This window comes from Salvelinus fontinalis, chromosome 4 (assembly GCF_029448725.1).
Source record: "Salvelinus fontinalis isolate EN_2023a chromosome 4, ASM2944872v1, whole genome shotgun sequence".
In the NCBI taxonomy this organism is placed as follows: Eukaryota; Metazoa; Chordata; class Actinopteri; order Salmoniformes; family Salmonidae; genus Salvelinus; species Salvelinus fontinalis.
The window spans coordinates 11,464,535-11,484,395 of record NC_074668.1 but is presented as its reverse complement, the minus strand read 5'-3'; the positions used below and the strand labels follow the sequence as shown (position 1 = coordinate 11,484,395).

Here is a 19,861-nt window from a genome sequence, read left to right as displayed (position 1 = left end):
TGGACTCAGTGTGTAATAACAGGATTTATGAATGACTACCTCATCTCTGTACCCCACACACATACAATTATCTGTAAGGTCCCTCAGTCAAGCGGTGAATTTCAAACACAGATTCAACCACGAAGACCAGGGAGGTTTTCCAATGCCTCGCAAAGAAGGGCACCCTTTGTAAGGCTAAAAATAAAGGTGAAGTAATTAATTACACTTTGGATGGTGTATCAATACACCCAGTCACTACAAAAATACAGGCGTCCTTCCTAACTCAGTTGTCGGAGAGTAAGGAAACCACTCAGGGATTTCACCAGGAGGCCAATGGTGACTTGGATCAACAGCATTGTACTTACTCCACAATATTAACCTAATTGACAGAGTGAAAAGAAGGAAGCCTGTACAGAATACAAATATTACAAAACATGCATCCTGTTAGCAACAAGGCACTAAAGTAATACTGCAAAAAATGTGGCAAAGCAATACATTTTGGTCCTGAATACAAAGTGTTATGTTTGGGGCAAATCCAATACAACACATTACTGAGTACCACTCTCCATATTTTCAAGCATAGTGATGGCTGCATCATGTTTTTTGACTATGCGTGTGTAACAGTATAACTTTAAACCGTCCCCTCGCCCCGACACGGGCGCGAACCAGGGACCCTCTGCACACATCGACAACGGTCGCCCACGAAGCGTCGTTACCCATCGCTCCACAAAAGCCGCGGCCCTTGCAAAGCAAGGGGCAACACTACTTAAGTCTCAGAGCAAGTGACGTAACTGATTGAAATGCTACTAGCGCGCACCCGCTAACTAGCTAGCCATTTCACATCCGTTACACTCACCCCCCTTTCAACCTCCTCCTTTTCCGCAGCAACCAGTGATCCGGGTCAACAGCATCAATGTAACAGTATAACTTTAAACCGTCCCCTCGCCCCGACCCGGGCGCGAACCAGGGACCCTCTGCACACATCAACAACGGTTGCCCACGAAGCACGGTCGTTACCCATCGCTCCACAAAGGCCGAGGCCCTTGCAAAGCAAGGGGCAACACTACTTAAGTCTCAGAGCAAGTGACGTAACTGATTGAAATGCTACTAGCGCGCACCCGCTAACTAGCTAGCCATTTCACATCCGTTACACGTGTAATCGTTTAGGACTGGGGAGTTTTCAGGATAAAAATAAACGGAATGGAGCAAAGCACAGGCAATATCCTAGAGTAAAAACCTGGTTCAGTCTACTTTGCACCAGACACTGGGAGATAAATTCCAAATCTACAATGGAGTTTGGACTTAAATCTACTTGAGAATCTATGGCAAGACCTGAAAATGGTTGTTAAACAATGATTAACAACCAATTTGACAGAGCTTGAAGAATTAAAATTAAAAATAACTTGCAAATGTTGCACAATCCAGGTGTGGAAGGCTCTTAGAGACTTACCCCAAAATACTCACAACTGTAATCGCTGCAAAGGTGCTCATGCAAAGTATTGATATTTCTGTATTTAATTGATAAAACATTTGCAAAAATTTGTAAAAACATGTTTTCACTTTGTCATTATAGGGTATTCATTATTTATCATTATGGGTGAGACTTGTATTTATTTAATCAATTTAGAATTCAGACTGTAGCACAACAAAATGTGAAATAAGTCAAGGGGTGTAAATACTTTCTGAAGGCACTGAATGATTTGTTTTGGTTGGAGGATTATTTGGCATGTTATTTATATTGGATTAATGCCACCGGTATGGCTATGTCACATGGTATGGCTATGTCACACGGTATGGCTATGTCACACGGTATGGCTATGTCACACGGTATGGCTATGTCACACGGTATGGCTATGTCACATGGTATGAATAATATTACCATACATAATAACAGGTTTATCAACATGCATAATGTGGATTTGTTCCAAATGCATTTGACCTTTAGAGCACTTTGTGACATCTGCTGATGTAAAAAGTGTTTTATAAATGCAATTGATTGATTGATTCATTGATTGATTGATTGAAACAGCGTTCTATGATTTTACGTTACATAATTTTTATGTTGTCCACCAAAGGGAGCACACTATCAAATACATACAGGTCTAGAAGAACACATGACACAAGAACTTTAAAGAGACAACAGCCATTTATCTGGGATAATAGTTGATCATCTTTTCGTTATTGACTCACACACAAGGATCCACTTGCACTGCTACCAAGTGATGTAATAGTGAGTTACTCAAATGCAATTCAATATAATTCATGATGATAAAGGAGGAATATCGAACCATGCTGTAGGCATGGGGGTGTGGCATATGGCCAATACGATTGTTACATTAACATTCAAAATGTAACACTATTATCAGAGAACTTTTTACACTCTGTAGAGTGGCACTATCTGACATGGTGTTAAAATGAACACTTTAAGTGTTGATTTAACACTGCAAAATGTACTGTATACAGATTAAATATGTTAAGATGAACATCACAGGATGGTGAAAGTGCACAGTGATGAGATTGATGCGCCTTTCCATTGAATATTGAGGGTCTTACTCTGGTGACATGAAGATCGATCCCTGGCAACCATTTGACAAATAAAAAGAATCTAGTTTTTATCCATAATAATCTCATCATGTAGGCTTGCCTATCCGAACACTGTATCTGCGAGCGTTTGGCTAGAGCCGAAGATTGAAGGGGTTTGATTAATCTTGCCCGAGCACCAGTGTGGGTGTGTTTTCACATGACGCAACACGGAGTGCTTGCATACAGTCGTGGTATATCAAATCAAATCAAATGTTATTAGTCATATGCGCCGAACACAACAGGGGTAGACCTTACAGCGAAATGCTTACTTACAAGCCCCTAACCAACAATGCAGTTTAAAAAATATGAATAAGAATCAGAAATAAAAGTAACAAGGAGTTAAAGAGCAGCAGTAAAACAACAATAGCGAGGCTATGTACAGGGCGTACCGGTACAGAGTCAATGTGCGCGGGCAACGGTTAGTCAAGGTAATTGAGGCAATATGTACATGTAGGTAGAGTTATTAAAGCGACTATGCATAGATAATAACAGAGAGCAGCAGCGGCGTAAAAGGGGGGGGGGGGCAATGCAAATAGTCTGGGTAGCCATTTGATTAGATGTACAGGAGTCTTATGGCTTGGGGGTAGAAGCTGTTTAGAAGCCTCTTGGACCTAGACTTGACGCTCCGGTACTGCTTGCCGTGCGGTAGCAGAGAGAACAGTCTGTAAGTAGGGTGGCTGGAGTCTTTGACAATTTTTAGGGCCTTCCTCTGACACCTGGTATAGAGGTCCTGGATGGCAGAAAGCTTGGCCCCAGTGATGTACTGGGCCGTATGCACTACCCTCTGTAGTGCCTTGCGGTCAGAGGCCGAGCAGTTACCATACCAGGCAGTGACGCAACCTGTCAGGATGCTCTCGATGGTGCGGCTGTAGAACCTTTTGAGGATCTGACAACCCATGCCAAATCTTTTCAGTCTTCATGACTGTCTTGGTGTGCTTGGACCATGTTAGTTTGTTCATGATGTGGACACCAAGGAACTTGAACCTCTCAACCTGCTCCACTACAGCCCCGTCGATGAGAATGGGGTACGTGCTCGATCCTACTTTTCCTGCAATCAACACTCATCTCCTTTGTCTTGATCATGTTGAGGGAGAGGTTGTTGTCCTGGCACCACACGGCCAGGTCTCTGACCTCCTGCCTATAGGCTGTCTCTTCGATCAGGCCAACCACTGTTGTGTAATCAGACAAGCGTCGGAGCCGGTGTAGTACGAGCCGATCTTAGTCCTATATTGACACTTTGCCTGTTTGATGGTTCGTCAGAGGGCATAGTGGGATTTCTTATAAGCTTCAAGGGTTAGAGTCCTGCTCCTTGAAAGCGGCAGCTCTAGCCTTTAGCTCAGTGCGGATGTTGCCTGTAATCCATGGCTTGTGGTTGGGGTATGTACGTACAGTCACTGTGGGGACGACGCCATTGATGCACTTGTTGATGAAGCCAATGACTGATGTGGTGTACTCCTCAATGCCATAGGAAGAATCCCGGAACATATTCCAGTCTGTGCTTCAAAACAGTCCTGTAGCTTAGTATCTGCTTCATCTAACCACTTTTTTATTGACCGAGTCACTGGTGCTTCCTGCTTACATTTTTGCTTGTACGCAGGAATCAAGAGGATAGAATTATGGTCAGATTTGCCAAATGGAGGGTGAGGGAGAGCTTTGTACACGTCTCTGTGTGTGGAGTAAAGGTGGTCTAGAGTTTTTCCCTCTGGTTGCACATTTAACAAGCTGATAGAAATTTGGTAAAACAGATTTAAGTTTCCCTGCATTAAAGTCCTCGGCCACTAGGAGCGCCACCTCTGGATAAGCATTTTGCTGTTTGCTTATGGCGGTATAAAGCTCATTGAGTGTGGTCTTAGTGCCAGCATCGGTCTGTGGTGGTATGTAGACAGCTACAAAAAATACAGATGAAAACTCTCTAGGTAGATAGTGTGGTCTACAGCTTATCATGAGCTACTCTACCTCAGGCGAGCAAAACCTTGAGACTTCCTTAGATATCGTGCACCAGCTGTTGTTTACATATATGCATAGTCCGCCACCCCTTGTCTTACCAGAGTCTGCTGTTCTATCCTGCCGATACGGCGTATAGTCAGCCAGCTGTATGTTGATAATGTCATTGTTCAGCCACGACTTCATGAAGCATAAGATATTACAGTTTTTAATGTTCCGTTGGTAGTTTAATCTTCCTCATATGTTGTCGATTTTATTTTCCAATGATTGCACATTAGGTAGTAGAACGGTGGGCAGGGGGGGTTTATTTGGTCACCTACGAGTTCTCAGAAGGCAGCCCGACCTCCGTCCTCTTTTTCTCCATTGTCTCTTCGAGCAAATGACTGGGATTTGGGCCTGTTCCCGGGAAAGCAGTATGTCCTTCACGTCAGGCTCATCGGACTCGTTAAAGGAAAAAAAAAGCTTCTGCCAGTTCGTGGTGAGTAATCGCTGTTTTGATGTCAAACAGTTATTTTCTGTCATAGAGACGGTAGCAGCAACATTATGTACAAAATAGTTTACAAATATTGGCCATACCACAAACCCCTCAGGTGGCTTATTGCTATTATAAACTGGTTACCGACGTAATTAAAACAGTAAAAACTGATGTTTTGTCATACGATATATCACGGCTGTCAGCATTCAGGGTTCAAAGCACCCAGTTTATGAATTATTATAGCACGCCTATAATACAATTTGTTGCAGCAAGCATCTGGACTAGTGGCTATCTGGGACACAATTAACATTGCCATCACAGGTGGTCTGTTATTAGCCTACATAAAGCAAACACTCCCAAGCTGAGCATGAGCCATTATGAATCCTTGGCCTTCTTAGAGTGTAAGCCCCTGGTTGCAGATGGTCAGCCTGATTTCAATGTGCCTTGCTTCCATCCAGAGTATAACATGTTTTTTTTAGGTGTAGAAGACTACAAACAAAAGTAGCTGCAACTTCAGCAGGTTTTGCTGTTATTCTGATAAAGGGCCCAAAACGGATCGGCTTCTATGTTATGTGGAACCGACTGAAGGGCGATTATAAACACTGTGCAGTGGCTGGAGAGGATGGGACCACCGGAGTGGGGTCTCCCATTGATGAAGACAAGAGAGGCTTTGAACCTGGTTGCATTCATTCCCTCTCGCATTGGCTGGGCACAGAAATCTCAAAGCAATAGGGGTACCAATGCGTAACTGTGGGCATCATCATTGTCACCCCAATATTGTTTCTGACACTTTGTGTGCGAGCCAGAAAGGGTTCACTTTTCCATATGGAATAAATACAGTTTGTTGTAATGTTGTTGTTTCTCTTTTAAACTAATAATACAGCCTACACAATCATTATATTTTGCCATTTAGCCTATAGTGGTTTATTTTTTGAATTGTGTATTTTCGTTGAATACCAATGTAAATTCTAAAAATACAGTCGTCCATAAAGTGGCACCCGTGAAACAAAAGATCTCGTTTCACTAGCACACTCCAGTCTAGGGCGTATAGCTCCTCCCTGTGTGTAGCTGGTGACAGCTGGGATCGCTGTGCACTAGTAAGAAGGCTTCATCTCGAAATAGGATGACCTGCAGCTTTTGTAGCGGGACTGAGTTCGCTTTCCACGAATGGTTCGGAACCCTCAATTGTTAGTTATTGGATGCCAGGTTGTCTTGCTCAGTTTTCTCAAAGGAGTTTTTAAAACCGCTGGGTTTCAAGTGGATTTCCGATGGATATTCCGATTTGAAGAGTTGTGTAGGCTACAAGCGCCGCATGTAACAAAAAAAAAATCTCAAGAGGTTTAGAAAAGTAGCGTTTCGCATTGTTTTTTTCGAAATGATCATTGTCTGAGCTGTTTTATGAACATTATTTTTGAATGGATTAATAAAAGGACGAACGATACATTTACCCCAAGGCATTTCCATTCATGAGCTGAAGGTATTGTATTTTTATTCTCTAACTTTATGTGCATAATAGTAGCCTATTTATTTGGAACCTATGGCTATAATGTTTTGCCAATCACTACTAGGACAAGTGCACAACTAGGCGCCTGCAACAAGGTAACTAACTATACGTCACTTCAGTAACTTTATAATTATTTATTTCTGTTGCAGTTAATGAATAACAATTCATTGGGAAAATGTATAATTATTTCGTAAAGATAATAGTTATTTTGGCAATTTAAATATGTGATGTTTGTGCGTAAATACGTATTCACGCGTATTTATCCAAGCTGTTTCAGGTCCCTTCCATTGCATTTAGAATTACTGCGTGCTTGCCAACCTTCAGAAATTAGCCTATATGTTATTATAGACAACTCTGCGACAATTTCGCCAGGTGATGAAAGCGTTTATAATTTCAACGCCTGTCATTTAATGGAGACTAACTCTCCGTTGCTTTTAGTGTGCTGTGAACTGATAGGCTACAGGACTCAGCATTATAAACTACTTGGATAATTTGCTCTGCCCTTCGTTGTTGGCCCCTCCATGGTAGCGTAATGTAGAGATGCAATGCTCATGTGTGAGAAGACAGACAGGCATTTCAATGTTCAGTGTTGGTAAAACGAATATATCACCTGTGTCTTTCCAGGTGGAAATACGGTATTTCAATGTATAGGCCTTTATCTGTCTTCAACACGAATCATACATTATTTATGGTTGTGGAGTTAATTGTAGCTATTTCATTAATTTCGTTTCACTTTTATCTACCCACAATTCAGACTGAAATGTCTTAACTGGTGTAATGTGGTTGTAGTTACATCACTTCTCTCTCTCACTCACTCACTCACACACACACACACACACACACACACACACACACACACACACACACACACACACACACACACACACACACACACACACACACACACACACACACACACACACACACACACACACACACACACACACACACACACACACACACTAGAGAGAGAGAGAGGGGAGTGAAGCATTGTCCACACAGGGTTTGTTGAGTGACTTTAAAGGCCATTTCAGGGCGGGCTTTAAAGGCCATTTCAGGGCGGGTCACTGTTGTAATTGCTCCATTGGGCACACGTGTTATCAAATATGTTTTACATGTAATGTATTTCCTTTCGAAAGGGATATGGCTGGTGCAACATAATGACTTTTCCCCCTTTGTTCAACCTAATATATAACATAAATATAACAGAATATTTCATGTTAATATAACATTTTTTTTTCATTTTGCTCCATGTTGAAATTTCTCTTTGACTTTTCAAAAATTCTTAAATTGGGTTAGAAGCAAATAAATAAATCGCCTGTAAATCAAAAAAGTTTGTTCATTAACATTAAATAATACCTTTAAACACAATCTTTACAAAAAAATATTCACATTTGTGAAGCATTTAGGGAACTAGGCATATGTTACAGGTCACTACTTCACATAAATTACAAGCTTAGTCATTTCAAATTTTGCTCTACAAGACCAATTTGAGCCAGTCAGTCACATTTATTGACCACAATATTGTAACCACATGACAATCATTGTATCAATGGAAACCTTAAGTTTAAACTTGTATAATGAATACAACAGAACACATTAACTGGAATGACATTCACTCTCACGGATGGCCAAAAAGAACAAACTGAAAGCCACGCCCCCAATAAGCCATGCCTCTAACTCTTCTGATTGCCCCCAATGCTACATTGCCCCAACCGCTATACAATGAGCATGCGCATTAGGTGTCAAAAGCAATTTAGAAGCATTCATTAATTATTTATTTTTTACCAAAACATAACGTTTAATTACACCATTCAATAAAAGCACTACAGATGAACAACAGCGCCATCTCACTTTTTACAGTGACATACTGGAAGCTAGCTGTGTTTAGGTGCAGTAGAGGCCCCCTGCAACACCCAGGGCTGCTAACACCTCGGCTCTCTCAGCCATTTCTCCCTCTCTTCAACCAGTTTGAAGACGTCTGGCTTGCTGTATTTGCAAAGGGACTCTAGTCAAGGGATGTTTCTCAATGTGTATAGATGCTCCATGGCCTGTGTGTTGATAACATCATAACAATGAGGAATAGGGCTAAATGCCTGTGAACAAAAAAATATATATCTTTTTTTTTTTTACAGTAATATGTGATATTTGAGAGAATTACTTTTAAGATGAGAGGGTCTTGTAAAAACACATTGATAGGAAAAAAGTATATAATCCATTATTTCATGAAATCACTCAAAAAAATATTTGATGTGTTTCCATCCTCTTCACTAGCCCATGGAGATAAGGTCTAACAGTTAAGTTGAGATGAAATACTAGAGAAGATATGTACTGTAGGTAGGCTATCCGTGTGTGGAATACAATCCAGTATTGCTACAGTGGTGCGCAATAATCCTGGAGCCATTTTGAAACACCTGCCATAAATGCTAGACTGTTTACAAGATATACACGAAAAGCAGATCATGCTGCCATTGATGTATGTGTACATGTGTGCCTGTCACTGTGTGACTAACTACCTTTGGAGAAAGCATAGTTTTTTTTGTCACGCAGTAAAAAGGGGAAATACAAAACATCAGCATGCATTGTGGGTAACCACTGTTTGGAGCAATGCTCTGTGGAGCATTTGATCTGCAGGTTCCTAACAATAGCAATGAGGTTGGCATTGTGTGTGACTGATGTGGATTTGTCACACTGGTGTGCTTGTATACGCTGTGCAGGGGTGTAAGTTGGTATTTACATTTGTCAGTCAAGGACAGATAGATGTGCTTGGTATTGAATAATTGATAAATGGCGTGCCTATGTGAAATGAATTGCACTCAATTACGCAAAGCGAGGCCATATTAATCATTGATTCAAATTCAGTGTCAATATGGTAGGTCGAGTAGAATTGTGTATTTATGCATATTTTATGATTGCATGTTTAATTCATGTTTATCCAGTGTGATTTAGAATTTATTGTAATCAATTAAGAGTGTATGAGAGCATTACAATCCTCACACTCATCAAAATGTGATTTATTTATAAATATATATATATATATATATATATATATATATATATATATATATATATATATATATATATATATATGTACACACAGTATATTAGAGCATTGAAAATTATAGTTGTAAATTATGCTTCAATCATTTAAAAAAACAGCTTTCATTGCATTTTATTCAGGCTCCATTAGCAGTCCACTGATAGCAGAATCATATACATTTTAATACCATAATCCTGTGGGGAAATTACATCTCATATATAGGATATAGGCTATGTTTCAATGTGAACATTAACCGGTTTTCGCTCTAGCGCCTTTCACCTTTTTGCCAAATGGAAAATTCTAATTTTGTGTGTCTGTGGGGATATTTTCTTCAAAAACTAATTTTCCATGAGCGTCTCTCTGTGTGCCTCCTGCTGATAGAAAATGATAAACACCTAGCATCCTCCAACCACCCCCACAATAGAATGGTGTCATACTCAGATGAAACCAATACCGTGCTGGTGTTCAGAAGCTGCATGACATTCAGAGAAGGTGTTCTTCCGCTCATCAGTCCCCTTACTGCAAATATCATGACATCATGTTTTGTGGGAAAGCTCCACTCTAAGGTGAAATCGCATCCCGTTATATTAAAAACCTGACCATTGATCTGACAATAATGAAATAAATTAAATGTATTTGGTTGTGGGAGATATGGTTCATTCTGTTCTGTACATTACGCCTCGATTCAAGTGTACTGATTTGTTAACATCATTGCTGTTGTAGCTTAGCCTCTGTTTCTCACCTTGCATTAACACCCCAGGCTCTCAATACACTATATATTTTTTTTAATTAGTAGGCCTCGTGTAAAATTCCCTTACCTTAGACTCATTAAATTAACATAATTGAGGGCATTTTTAGCGCCAGAAAAGCCAAAGGCTTACAGTATGAAGCTTTTGGACAGAACCTCTAAAGTCAATGGCTGAATTGGCAGACTGTCTGTTGGCATGTTCACTGTTGCTCTTTGGCAAGACTTTGTTTATGGAAATGTATTAAATTAAATTGTGATGAGAGGAGAGTTGACGTAGCCAAACTGCTTGCATCATAGATGTTATCAGAGATGATCCACCTGTCTCTACAATGAGGTTTTATTGTCTGCAAACAAACTAGTCTTAGATAGACAAGTGTTGATAAGGGTCTAATATGATGCCAGACATCACATAGCATTTGGTATGTAAATAGTTAAATGTTTTGAATGTTTACTGTACTTATACAGGTAAATGGCCATGAGTCACAAACGCTGCTCGCTGTGAACACTCATTATGAACAACTGTGGCTTCCGGTTATGGTTAGCTCATTGGCTGCTTCCGGTTGTGGTCAGCTCTCATTGGCTGCCCATGAAGTATGCATTAATGCTCATGTAGGACTACATGGTTCTACAGCAGCCTGTCCTGCGGGTGTTCCATGATCCTGTGTTGAGGGGGTGTTCCATGACTCTTTGTTGAGGGGGTGTTCCATGATCCTATGTTGAGGGGGTGTTCCATGACTCTTTGTTGAGGGGGTGTTCCATGACTCTTTGTTGAGGGGGTGTTCCATGATCCTATGTTGAGGGGGTGTTCCATGACCTTGTGTTGAGGGGGTGTTCCATGATCCTGTGTTGAGGGGGTGTTCCATGATCCTGTGTTGAGGGGGTGTTCCATGACCCTGTGTTGAGGGGGTGTTTCAATGACCCTGTGTTGAGGGGGTGTTTCAATGACCCTGTGTTGAGGGGGTGTTTCAATGACCCTGTGTTGAGGGGGTGTTTCAATGACCCTGTGTTGAGGGGGTGTTTCAATGACCCTGTGTTGAGGGGGTGTTTCAATGACCCTGTGTTGAGGGGGTGTTTCAATGACCCTGTGTTGAGGGGGTGTTTCAATGACCCTGTGTTGAGGGGGTGTTCCATGACTCTTTGTTGAGGGGGTGTTCCATGACTCTTTGTTGAGGGGGTGTTCCATGACTCTGTGTTGAGGGGGTGTTCCATGACCCTGTGTTGAGGGGGTGTTCCATGACCCTGTGTTGAGGGGGTGTTCCATGACCCTGTGTTGAGGGGGTGTTTCCATGACCCTGTGTTGAGGGGGTGTTTCAATGACCCTGTGTTGAGGGGGTGTTTCAATGACCCTGTGTTGAGGGGGTGTTTCAATGACCCTGTGTTGAGGGGGCGTTCCATGACTCTTTGTTGAGGGGGTGTTCCATGACCCTGTGTTGAGGGGGTGTTCCATGACCCTGTGTTGAGGGGGTGTTTCCATGACCCTGTGTTGAGGGGGTGTTTCAATGACCCTGTGTTGAGGGGGTGTTTCAATGACCCTGTGTTGAGGGGGTGCTCCATGACCCTGTATTGAGGGGGTGTTCCATGACCCTGTGTTGCGGGGGTGCGTGTTGCCTGCGTCGCAAGGCCCTCTTTCCTCCTTCCGTGCCGCGGTGTGTGCCGGTGAATCACAGAGAGGGGCGTACATCTGTCCCCCTCCCCAGGCCCACCGCGATTGGCACAGCATTTCTCATCTATTAATCATGGAGGCTGCTCTCTTGTTCGGTTGCCATAGTTTCAGGGTCTGAGATGGTGTTGGGGTGCCTGGAGAAGGCCAGGAGAGATTGCAGCACTCGGAGCAGCCTCTCTACCTGGGTGTGTGCTTGAAGAGGCAAAATGGTTTGCAATTTCATCTCAAAGCAGTATGCTCCCTCTATAGAAGGATGAATCAAATTTAAGGAGGCTTTCCCAGTAGAGTTCACACCTGGAATCATGTGTCCTTCACTGAAGAGGCTGAAACTATGTCTACTGTAAACCAAACAAGCCTTATTGTCCTTTGTTTACAATAGGTGACTCAGAGATAGAATTGGCTTCCACTATTACACAGAATGTGTTTGGAGAGATTGATGTTGTTGTCTTGTTATTTTTTTTAAAAAGTGGATGTTGGGGAATTTCGAGGAGACCACTTTGCATTATAAAATGTATTTTTTCTATCAGTATGTTGAGATGATCAGTGTTGAACATTTATTTTTGAACTCCTCTAAGATGGACTTTCTTGGTCATGTTATACCTCCCAAAGGAGTCTGTAATCTCTGCTGTCTTGTAATGATTTAATGTGGCCATATTGTTGCTGTGCTTCATCACATTACACCTTGCCAGTGGGTCTTTTCAGTGGAACTAGTGCCTAGTGGGAAAATCAGTCTCTAATCATGGGACTTTCTTCATGGCCTTTCATGTGGGCCACATTAAGAAGAAAGGACCTTGTCATTGTCAGTGCCATTGGGCTGAAATCCAAGCCTATGGTGATTTAGACGCTGAAATTCTCTCATCTGGGTGACCTTTCTGGAGGGAATCATACCATGGGTTTACAATGGAGAAATGGGCTGTTTGCTCAACTTACCCATGTAGATGTTTTATGGTTTTGAAGTGATATGATTGTAGACTCAGTGACATCATCTTGTTCTCATTCCCCAGTGCAGGTGACTGGTGTGGGTGCAGGGCTGCTGGGCTCTAGAAGGGTTAACTGACAACATAATGAAAAGGAGGTTGACGTGTGGATGGGGCAGAAGTGTGTTATCATTCTGGACGATCACATAGGTACCAACAATGACATGAAGCTGCCATGTTGGGAATCGCAGGTGGCTCATTTCAGCCCGTTGGATCTTGTTATTGATATCATGTCTTGTTTTGAGGTGTTTTAACTGATGACATGTCAATGCTAATATTGCAAAAAATTTGATAGCTAGCTAACCAACAACTGCAATGATGTATTTAAGAGTCAACAAGTGCTCATTGTTCAAATGTATTTATGTTTTCAATACAATTTGGAAAAGAAATACAGTTTACATGTTGTCATTAATCCTTTGATTCTAAGCCAAACCGCCAGTTCTGCTCCACGGTTAAATAACCCACCCGTCTATTGTAGGTATTGATATTTGTGTGGAGAAATGCACCTTGTGTAAAGTGATATGTGATTGATGTTACTCCCAAAGGCCAGGTCTATCTCAAAAGCTTATCAAAGCACACCCGTGGTTAGTAAGTGTTATTTAATACATCAGATGTCATTTGTAATGCCCTCCCAAGTCATGTCAACTTTCAGACGATGACAGAGTATTTGCAATAGTGCTTTATGAGGTATTTACACATTTCTAAGTTTACCCATACGAAAGCAATCTCAGCAATTTACCAGTTGTACAATTGGACTACATGGTTCTACAGCAGCCTGTCCTTATGTAAAGATACATTTGTAAAACTAATTGACAAATAGATTTTTCATTAACTCTAAAGACTGTTACTAAAGACATACAAGAAAAAATATACACCCCCATTTTTTTTATTCACCATCCTTCAAATCTGGGGGAAAAACAGGTCTTACTACTAGGGCACAGTTGTTGGTAGACTACATTAAGAGAACCGCCTGAACCCCCCTCCAATCAGGACAAAAAAGTGAACAGTAATACCTCTGTGTGTACATTTATGACATATCTAGTGAACAAATTGCAGCCATGTGGCGTGGTCATGTGACTGATAGTAGAAGCGCACGACCACAAGGCCCCCAGTGTTTCAGCACTAGTTCCTGCCTGTCCGTCATCTCATGTGGAGCGGTGGGCTGGGAACACTTATCATCACTCTCACAGAGGCCACACAATGCCCCCTTGCTCACGTTTCACTCATCCAAGAGAGGAACAGCTAGGTTCCTTGGCCAGCCCTGATTAAATATATGGCAGCGGATGCTGTATTGCTTCATGCATAGTGATGTGTTCATTGTCTCAATTCTAATTTTATTAGTCGCGCTGCACGTTTCATTCATGTCTTTACATCCTGTGTACAACCGACAAAATCTGCTCTTTATTGATAATGCTGCTAAGACAATTCAACGCTAGCTGATTTAATTGGGTTTGATTTAATTGAGACAGTATTAAGATGCATGGCCCTGTGGGTAGTCTACTGATGTAGCAGTCAGAGGGAATATGGTTTGACTTCCGAAACGGTCAGATAATCTGGTAGACCGAGCATTCTGTCATTTGTTTTCTTCCCCATGCTGTTTAAATAACAGTTGAAACGGGTTCCTCAACGACAGTCCATTTTAAGTAGCTAGTGAATTAGGAAAAATTACCATCAGCAATTCATTAGTCACCCTCTCTTAGGTTACGGTGGGCTCCCCTGTCAGCTGATTATTGCATGTTGAGCTAATTCAAGGTAACCAGAGAGGAAGGGAGGAGATGATCTCCAGGCAGCACAGCTCCCGTTCATCATCTGACCTACATAAGAGAAGATTGTTGTTTCTGGAGAACAGTACCTCTCTCTACCACTCCCTTCAGGGTGCTGTGTGGGTTTATGTCCCTCTGAGGTGCAGCCTGCCTGCGTCCATACTGGGTTTGTGTCCCAGTGCTAGCTAGCTAAATTCCCCTGCATGGTTCATATGTTATCTAAAGCAAACATCATTTCATGCAGCCTCTGCAGATAAGATGGGTCGTTGCTGTTAAGTAGTGGCGCCGTTGTGCAGTCAGTAATTTCTCACGCTAACAGGTGAATGTCTTAATGTGGCCTTGTGTTCCACAGGCTGGCTGCTCATGTCTGTGGCTGAGACATTGGTAAATGGTCTAAGATAACGGACACTGTCTTTAAGGTGACGTGATGTTGAATCAACGTTTCCACTTCCAACATATTGTTTTGATCATTGAAGTAATTAGCCAATGATTGGTGTAAGAGTTGGCCATGTTGTCACTCCATGTCATTCCATGAAAGCGGAGATGAATTGAGTTACTGATTTCCAGTAGTTTGATGCTCCTTCTCATTATTTTCTGGAAGTCATCTGCTTTACAACTAATATCATCCTAGAAGTCTCACCTAGATGTAGCTACTGTATCTCAGGAAAATCAGCTACAGTATCTCTTAGGAATGGTTGTGTTTGTTGGAGAGTAACAGCCAACCACCAGTCTAATTACAGGACCCCATATGTCTCACCTCCACCATGAGTATAATAAGACGTGACTTTCTATTCGAGTGCTCATTGCTTTCCCCTAAGGCAGTGTAGACAGTTATTACTGCATCACGGTAATTTCCATGGCTGTAATGCTGGACTAATTGCTAGAGTAAATACTACCTCTGCATCGGTCTACAATATTTCCTGAATGGAAGTGTGAACGGCGCGTGCCTCTAGTCTTTCCCCACAGTTTTAGTCTCGAATTCTCCTTGCCACCATATTAACATTGAAGAGAGCTTGTTTAAGTGTAATTTAGTTTTGTTTAGTTACATTTATTTTCAACAAAGTAAACAAGTGATAAACAACAATACAGATCGAAAAAAAGGAGGTTGGAAGCCCAAGGGCTGGCTTTACAATCAGTACAAAAATAGAAAAGGTTTGTTAAAACAGATAACAAAACCTACTAATTATAAATGTAGAAATGAATTGATCAATAATCACAAAGTATGTGTTTAGTTTAAATGTGTGTGTGCATATGTGTGTGGGAGAGTTAGTCTTCATGGAGGACATTACTGACAGTCTGACCCTCAGTCTTCACTTTAAGTTATTTAGGGATGATGATGTTTTGCCAATGTGAAGATAAGAATTCAAGAGTATGGTACCTCTGTATCTGATAGATAATTGACTATGTGAGGTGCAGCAGTGGGGAGGGTGAAGGTTGTCACAGTGTGTTATATACACTACCGGTCAAATGTTTTAGAACACCTACTCATTCAAAATCAAATCAAAATCAAATCAACTCACATGTATTTATATAGCCCTTCGTACATCAGCTGATATCTCAAAGTGCTGTACAGAAAGCCCAGCCTCAAGGGATTTTATTTATTTTTACTATTTTCTACATTGTAGAATAATAGTGAAGAAATGAAAACGATAAAATAACACACATGGAATCATGTAGTAACCAAAAAAAGTGTTAAACAAATCAAAATATATTTTAAATGTGAGATTCTTCAAAGGAGCCATGTCACGTTCCTGACCTGTTTTCCTTGTTTTTGTATGTGTTTAGTTGGTCAGGGCGTGAGTTGGGGTGGGCATTCTAGGTTATGTGTTTCTATGTTTAGGTTCATTGTCTATTGGCCTGATATGGTTCTCAATCAGGGACAGGTGTTTTACGTTTCCTCTGATTGAGAACCATATTAAGGTAGGCTGTTCTCACTGTTTGTTTGTGGGTGATTGTCTTCCGTGTCTGTTTATGTACCACACGGGACTGTTTTCGTTTGGTTAGTCTGTTCCTGTTCGTGCATTCTTCGTGTTATATTGTAAGTTCACATGTTCAGGTCTGTCTACGTCGTTTTGTTGTTTTGTAGTTATTCTAGTGTATTTCGTGTCAGTGTTCGTCTTGTTTAAGAAATTCCTTATGTCTTCATACAACGCTGCATTTTGGTCCGATCCCTACTCCTCCTCTTCAGACGAAGAGGAGGAGAGCTAACGTTACAAGCCACCCTTTGCCTTGATGACAGCTTTGCACACTCTTGGCATTCTCTCAACCAGCTTCATGAGGTAGTCACCTGAAATGCATTTCAATTAACAGGTGTGCCTTCTTAAAAGTTAATTTGTGGAATTTCTTTCCTTAACGCGTTTGAGCCAATCAGTTGTGTTGTGACAAGGTAGGGGTGGTATACAGAAGATAGCCCTATTTGGTAAAAGACCAAGTCCATATTATGGTAAGAACAGCTCAAGTAAGCAAAGAGAAATGACAGTCCATCATTACTTTAAGACATGAAGGTCAGTCAATATGGAAAATTCCACAAACTTTTTAAGTTTCTTTAAGTGCAGTTGCAAAAACCATCAAGCGCTATGATGAAACTGGCTCTCATGAGGACCGCCACAGGAATGGATGACCCAGAGTTACCTCTGCTGCAGAGAATAAGTTCATTAGAGTTACCAGCCTCAAATTGCAGCCCAAGTAAATGCTTCACAGAGTTCAAGTAACAGACACATCTCAACATCAACTGTTCAGAGGAGACTGTGTGAATCAGGCCTTCATGGTCGAATTGCTGTAAAGAAACCACTAATAAAGGACACCAATAATAAGAAACTTGCTTGGACCAAGAAACACCAGCAATTGACATTAGACCATTGGAAATTTGTTCTTTAGTCTGGAGTCCAAATTTGAGTTTTTTGGTTCCAACCACCGTGTCTTTGTGAGACGCCGCGTGGGTGAATGGATGTCCGCATGTGTATTTCCCACCGTAAAGCATGGAGGAGGAGGTGTTATGGTGTGGGGGTGCTTTGCTGGGGATACTGTCTGTGATTTATTTAGAATTCAAGACACACTTAACCAGCATGGCTACTGTACCACAGCATTCTGCAGCCATACGCCATCCCATCTGTTTTAGGGCTTAGTGTGAATATAATTTGTTTTTCAACAGGACAATGACCCAACACACCTCCAGGTTGTGTAAGGGCTATTTTACAAAGAAGGAGAGTGATGGAGTGCTGCATCAGGGGTCCTGGCCTCCACAATCCCCCGACCTCAACCAAATTGAGATGGTTTGGGATGAGTTGGACCGCAGAGTGAAGGAAAAGTAGTCAACAAGTGCTCAGCATATGTGGGAACTCCTTCAAGATGGTTGGAAAAGCATTCCAGGTGAAGCTGGTTGAGAGAATGCCAAGAGTGTGCAAAGCTGTCCTCAAGGCAAAGGGTGGCTATTTGAAGAATCTCAAATATAAAATATATTTAACACTTTTTTGGTTACTACATGATTCCATATGTGTTATTTCATAGTGTTGATGTTTCACTATTATTCTTCAATGTAGAAAATAGTACAAATAAAGAAAAACCCTTTGAGTAGGTGTTCTAAAACCTTTGACCGGTAGTGTAGATTGATTTCAGAATTAAGCTGGAAGAATCCATTGAAGGGTTTAGGTAAACTATCTGAGAGGCAGGAGTATTTGTAGATGAAAGTTCATAATTGCCGTACATTAACGTCGTAAATAGACACGATATTAAGTTTCTTAAACAAAGGTGCAGATGGAGCCAGGTAATTAGAGGAGGTGGCTAGTCTTGCACATTTCTTTTGTATGATGAGTAATTTGTGTAGGTAGGAGGCATATGTACTGCGGTTGGAGGAATATTGATTGTTCCCAATAGAATGTTAGTAGAATCCAGGGTGCTTTTTATAGCCATTAGTAATGATTATTTATTCACTTGGATGCATTGTATTACATCTGGTAGGTTATTGAGCTGCCACTGAGATACTAATCAATGAAAGCATTAATATCCCTGTTTGTCCTGTGCCTTCTCACTCCCCCAGAGCCAAAAGCTTTGACCTAGGAACTCATGAGTTGTTCAAATGGACAATTATGTTTTTTCATCGTCATGTGGGTTGTCATGAGAACGGCCTTGCCCTAGAAGACTATAACATTGAAATAGGCCCAAGAGCAGATCATTATACAGAAGACTTGAGTTAGGAAAATAAAGCCTAACATACAATTGAAAAAGCAACTTCAAGTTTTACTTGAAAATACTCACAAAAAAAATAAATATACCTGTATCTTTGTATTGGATTACATGGATAAAGAACTCCATCCTTAGTTTCTAGAGTTGGGCTCTCAAGTTCAACTAGATGCCAAATAAAGCCAGTGACAACACAAGGCTTTTATGGCATTGTGATGGTTGAAACTTAAGATGACGAACCCAGTTATAGAACAGTCCTTGTTGCTGTTGTGTTAAATTGCCCTCTGGGTGGTGTAGGGCATGGGCTGGGTTTGTGAGCCAGGGCTCTGGTATCTAAGGGGTAGGGCATGGGCTGGGTTTGTGGGCCAGGGCTCTGGTATCTAAGGGGTAGGGCATGGGCTGGGTTTGTGGGCCAGGGCTCTGGTATCTAAGGGGTAGGGCATGGGCTGGGTTTGTGAGCCAGGGCTCTGGTATCTAAGGGGTAGGGCATGGGCTGGGTTTGTGGGCCAGGGCTCTGGTATCTAAGGGGTAGGGCATGGGCTGGGTTTGTGGGCCAGGGCTCTGGTATCTAAGGGGTAGGGCATGGGCTGGGTTTGTGAGCCAGGGCTCTGGTATCTAAGGGGTAGGGCATGGGCTGGGTTTGTGGGCCAGGGCTCTGGTATCTAAGGGGTAGGGCATGGGCTGGGTTTGTGGGCCAGGGCTCTGGTATCTAAGGGGTAGGGCATGGGCTGGGTTTGTGGGCCAGGGCTCTGGTATCTAAGGGGTAGGGCATGGGCTGGGTTTGTGAGCCAGGGCTCTGGTATCTAAGGGGTAGGGCATGGGCTGGGTTTGTGGGCCAGGGCTCTGGTATCTAAGGGGTAGGGCATGGGCTGGGTTTGTGAGCCAGGGCTCTGGTATCTAAGGGGTAGGGCAAGGGCTGGGTTTGTGAGCCAGGGCTCTGGTATCTAAGGGGTAGGGCATGAGCTGGGTTTGTGAGCCAGGGCTCTGATATCTAAGGGGTAGGGCA

At 42.0% G+C, this 19,861-nt stretch overlaps 1 protein-coding gene across 6 annotated transcripts in view; it reads left to right on the top strand.

Annotated features, from left to right (window-relative positions):
• Positions 1-6,030: 6,030 nt before the first annotated feature.
• The window catches only part of LOC129853078 (semaphorin-6A-like), a 94,155-nt gene continuing 80,324 nt past the window's right edge, over positions 6,031-19,861 (top strand). For 5 of the 6 annotated variants that reach the window (XM_055918754.1, XM_055918751.1, XM_055918753.1 and 2 more), the window contains exon 1: positions 6,032-6,458. The gene's annotated coding sequence lies outside the window, so the exon portion shown is untranslated. Of the gene's footprint in view, positions 6,459-19,861 lie in introns of all 6 variants that reach the window. The other variant, XM_055918749.1, reaches the window with a different exon arrangement.